Source organism: Eutrigla gurnardus (assembly GCF_963514095.1).
Source record: "Eutrigla gurnardus genome assembly, chromosome: 21".
Taxonomy (NCBI): domain Eukaryota; kingdom Metazoa; phylum Chordata; class Actinopteri; order Perciformes; family Triglidae; genus Eutrigla; species Eutrigla gurnardus.
The window spans coordinates 2,868,485-2,873,926 of NC_139932.1; the positions used below are offsets into that span (position 1 = coordinate 2,868,485).

Here is a 5,442-nt window from a genome sequence, read left to right on the forward strand (position 1 = left end):
AGACTCATACTCCCCAGGTCATCCCGGATACATCCTACCTTCCACGTCAGCCGCATCAAGCCGGTCAAGGAAAGTCCCCTCGTCCCTGCCTCCAGACCCCCTCCACCCCCCCGGATCGTTGCGGGGGGCCCCGTCTACTCAGTGAGGAAGCTGCTGGCGGTGAGGCGGCGGGGGCGTGGTCTGTAGTATTTGGTGGATTGGGAAGGGTACGGACGGAGGAGCAGTCTTGGGTCCCCTCCCGCCACATAATGGACCCGCAGCTCATCCGAGCCTTCCACAGGGATAGCCCCGGTGGTCCTGGGCTGCCAGCCGTCGGCCCTAGGGGAGGGGGTACTGTCAGGACCACATAATGTGGTCCAGACATAAGACTGTCTTCTGTTAGGTTTTTAGTTGAGTTTTTTCGGTCTTGGTCTCATTTCCCGTTTTATTTTGAAGCCAGCATCCTACCCCTGTCTTCCTGTCAAGTTTCCCGCTTGTGTGATGGTCTACCCCGCCCCTATGTGTTTCACCTGTGTCTCGTTAGCGTAGGGCTCTTAAGCTGTGCTTCCCATTCCTCCGGTGCCAGATCGTCTTGTCGTGTGGTTGTGAGCGTTCCAGCATTATTCCCCCAGAGTTTTCACCGTGTGACCTGTTTTGTGTATTTTTGACCTTTGAGCCTGCCTGCCGGATTTGTACTGTTGCCTGTTTGATCGACCACCTGGTTTTGACCCTTTTTGAATAAAACAACCCTGATTCAGCCCGAACCCTCTGACTCTGTATTGTGTCGCCTTTGAGTTCCTGACACACCTAAGGTTTAGTGAAATGAAAACTCCCAAATTCTTCATTACACATAAATTATAAAATGGAGAATGTTCAGCCAGACAATCTACTGTAAATAGTGATCAGATCATGTGCTACCAGAAGGGAGGATGGTGGTTGTATAAGGTATCGTAACAAACAAGCTGATTTTATTCTGAAGGGACCTGAGATGCCGGAGATTATCAATGAGGAACACAAGACTGATAGAAATGTAAACCATTTGTTTTATGAAATCATATACATTAAGAACTGTACGTGTTTGACTTGAAAATGTTTTGTTTTTGGGAGGAATAGTTTGAACTTTACTTCGAAGAGTAATGATGTCAATTTCATCATTGCTCAAACTTCTGAAGAATTCGGAAAACAATTGCTTTTAAGAGATAAAGTTTAATGCTTTGGTGACGGGGAGGATATAGGTTGTAGCTTGGAGTGTGTGTGTGTGTGTGTGTGTGTGTGTGTGTGTCCTCAGTGAAGTGTATCAGTCTCTGCAGTAGCTTCCAGCTGCAGCTGTTCAGTCTGACTGAGGGAGGTTTTTGTACGATGCTTTTTCACTGTGTGAACACATGCTGGCTGCTGATGTAGTGATAACTCTGACAGTAGTAAACTGCTGCATCTTCAGTCTGGACTCCACTGATGGTCAGAGTGAAGTCAGAGTTTGATCCACTGCCTGTAAAACGACCTGGAGTCCCTGATTGTCGAGTGCTAGCATAGTAAATAAGTAGTTTAGGAGGTTCTCCATCTCTCTGTTGGTACCAGGCTAAACAGTGGTTGCTGTTGTATACATAAACAGCCTGACTGGTCCGACATGTGACGGAGACGGAGCCTCCCGGAGCAGAGCTCACTGCTCCACGCTGAGTCACTGTGACCTGTCCTCTGGACTCTGAGGACACAGAGACAAACACATAAAGCAGCGTCATGGTTTCATGGGCTTCATTTCAGAGGGAAGGATGTTGATAGAGGAGAGGAGTTTGATTCTCTGGACTTTACCTGTGAAGCAGCAGCAGAGGAGAGTCCAGATGAGGACGGAGGACAAAGTCATGTTTTTGATGAGGACCATTTCTGTGTCTTCTGTTGTCATGAAGGACAGCTGTCAGTCCTCCAGGGTTCAACTCTCAGGACTATAAACTCTCCCAGAGCACTGGAGCATGGTGCTGCTGATGCAAAGTGGCTCTCTATGGAAATGCTCTGACTGACTCCAACAGGGACTTGGATTACTCTGATGATGCTGTTTATCAGTGGATCAATCACTTTATCAGAGTATTGATCAGGAATGTGTCAGTGCTCATTTGTTTGACTCTTTGCTTTCAGTTTGATGGACAAATGTTTCTCCAGAATATTTGATGAAATCATCCTAAATCACAACCACACAAACCAACATCACTGTGGGACAAAATTAAACAAAGTTACTGCCCTTCATTCATCATAATCTACAACAAACATGAGTTTATGATCATCATTTACATTTGACAGGATTTATTGGAGAGTTGTTTGTTGCTTTACCAAAAGAGAAATCATCCTTCCTCAGATTTCTAAAATTTCACAAATAAAATGCTAAATGCTAGTTTATAAATCAGTTTACAACATTGTAACCAGTCATTACATAAACTGGGTGAACTGGGAATGTGTGAGGTGAGATTGTTTGTGTCAAAGTCAGAGAGCCGTGTCTCTCTACAGCCAGAGGTTTTTGTACGGCGGCTCCATGACTTTGTATCACTGTGGTACACGTTCGGTGGAGGAACCAGACTGGATGTTGGACGTAAGTCAAATGTTTAAGATTTTATTATTTCAGAGGCTTTTTTTCTTTTTTTCTCTTCTTTATATTCAGCATAAAAGGAAACATGATCACCTTTCCATAATGTTTATTCTTCAACAAATATTTGATACTAAGAGGCAAACGTTACTTCAGATAAAAAAGTATTGTCATGAAAGTAAAACAATGAACTAGAGATGATTTATTTATTTCCAACTTTAATGGTGAAGCTGCTCTTGAGGGCTTGTAGGTTTAGTTCAGTGTGTCAAAGTCAGAGAGCCGTGTCTCTCTACAGCCAGAGGTTTTTGTACGGCGGCTCCATGACTTTGTATCACTGTGGTGGACTTTTGGTGGAGGAACCAGACTGGATGTTGGACGTAAGTAAATAAGTCATGTTTGAAATTCAGCTCTTTGATGTTTGAGGCAGATACATATATCTTGTTTTGATTGTTACGTTTTTCATATTCATGTTTTTATTTCTCCTTCTTTATCATGGAGACTAACTCAGAGCAGCTTTACTCAACATTTCTTCACACATTCCAGTCAAACTGACATTTACAAAGCTTTCAGTGTGATGAAGATAAAACTTTAAAATGTTTTACACGACCAAGTCTAAATGTTCTTCCTCAATAATAACTGTTGGTGCATAATCTTTTCATCTTGTCATATATTGTGTAAAGTCTTTAAATAGTTTCAACAGTTTTTAATAATGACTTAAATCTACATGAAAACATTTGACCGTATCAGTTTATTTTCTCTATTTGTTCATGTTTCCACTAAATCATTTAAAGTCATGTACAGTTCAGGTGTTGATGTTTCATTTTCAGTGTAGTTTGATATATTTCAGCTCATTCTGTACGTTGGTTCTCTCTGTGCTGATATGCATGAGAGGCTTCTTAAAGGGAAGTGAAACAATGTGTGAGTGAGTGAGTGACTGCTGCAGCAGAAAAACCATCTGGCAGAAAGTCCTTAAAGGAGAGGATGAACTCTCACACGGTAAAGGTGTCCAAGTGTCTGGTGGTTGATGGACAGCTGTGTGGTCCCTGTCCTCTAAGCTGATTGGTGTCTCCTAGGTGATGTCCCTCCCACCCTGACGGTGCTGCCCCCCTCCAGTGAGGAGCTGCAGCAGGGGAAGGCCACGCTCATGTGCCTGGCCAACAAGGGCTTCCCCTCAGACTGGAGTCTGGCCTGGAAGGTGGACAGCAGCAGCAGCAGCAGCTGGGAGGAGAGCAGGAGCCCCGGGGTGCTGGAGAAGGACGGCCACTACAGCTGGAGCAGCACCCTGAGGCTCCCTGCAGACCAGTGGAGCAAGGTGGGCTCTGTGACCTGTGAGGCCACCCAGGGCTCCCAGACTCCGCTCTCAGAGACACTGAGGAGAGACCAGTGTTCCCAGTCCTGAGCTGGGACTGGGACTCTGCTACTGGTTTCACTCCGATACCCACCTCTTTCTCTCATGACATGTTTCAACATGAAATTTGTCTTGCTTGTATTGATTGTTTCAACATTTCAAACCAATAAAGTTTGATCTTGTGTATTATAAACGGTTCTTGTCTTCTGACTCCCTTTCTTTGACATATATTATACAGTATATCAGTAACATTAGTCAGATTAATCCATAAAGGACAGTAACAATTATATTTTTCTTCTGCCGTTCCAGTTGTATTTCAATGGTGAATCACTAAGCTCTCTCCTATAACTTATGTTTCCCCTTGAAGAAGATGTGTTGTGAAATTCAATCAAACATTTTTCTGCAAATCAGAATTAAAGAATTGAAATAACAATTTTCAGGATTAGAAAAAAAACATGTCAACAACAGTGTCATCTGCATTAAGTGACATAACATGAATGCATTTTGTGTTATTCTACATATTATTTAAATGAAATAGAAGAACTTCCCCAAAAGACGTGACACAAAAGAGAGGAAAGCCCTGTCTCTGTCTCCTCCTGTCTGTCTGCAGAATTAACACTGTGTCACTGTTTGTAGTAGAATTGATATTCTATTAAAATACTCAAGACCTACTTATCAAATTAGCTAAAACATTAATTTAAATAATGCATAGCTGTTGTCAAATGTCTCACATTATAAAAGTGGAGATTTTTAATCCAAGGATATTGATTTTGTTATTGACTAAGATCACAAGATTATTAAAATTTAAGAAGATGATGTTAGATATAATATATACACACTCCGGCAATAGCCCCCGTGGCCCTTTCAAAATTTCCCCAGAGGGAATTTTCTAGTTCATTTTGCCGCCCAATCCAAATGCCAAACCTATGGGCTCTAGTTTCGTGGCGCAGCGCAGGGCGGCGCAGGGTGGCGGAGCCGGCGCAATGCAAGTTTCGACCCGCGCAGCCTTGCGCACCGTCAGTTTGGCAGTTTGGTGGATCGCCTGCGCCAAGATGGGTGTGGCGGCGCAGCAGGGGGAGGCGTCACAGATTCAGCTTGGTGCAGCGGAAGTTTCGTGGCAAAAAGCCTCGCCGAGACTGCGCTGAAAGCTCGCCAGCTCCGACCTGCTCTGCTTTCGGCGCAAGGCGCAAGGTATAAATAAAGTCCATTCATTCAAGGCGAATCACAGCTGGCGGAGTGGAAGTTTGGCTGACGGCGCGCAGTGCGCACACGTCACCGAGGCCTCACAGGCAGGTTTCCACAGTTCCAGGCACATTTAAATGCAATAAATAATCACAACAAACACTATTTAATGCAACTAATTGAATCAACACGTGAATTTATATCTACATAGATTGTCCCGTCACATCTGACGTCAGATCAAAGGCGGATGGCACGCGTAACGGAAACTCAGCCTCTCGGACCAAAACATCTCCCTCTCTCTCTCCTGTTTTTTATAATATGGGCATTGTTATTATTATGATACGCACGCACAGCGCGTGATGAG

The 5,442-nt window shown here is 44.0% G+C and overlaps 1 pseudogene across 1 annotated transcript; it reads left to right on the forward strand.

Annotated features, from left to right (window-relative positions):
- Window positions 1-2,418: 2,418 nt before the first annotated feature.
- Window positions 2,419-4,083, forward strand: LOC311032169 (Ig kappa-b4 chain C region pseudogene; annotated as a pseudogene). Its single transcript, XR_014599373.1, has 2 exons — window positions 2,419-2,554; window positions 3,622-4,083. The product of XR_014599373.1 is annotated as an Ig kappa-b4 chain C region pseudogene (transcript).
- The last annotated feature ends 1,359 nt before the right edge of the window (window positions 4,084-5,442 follow it).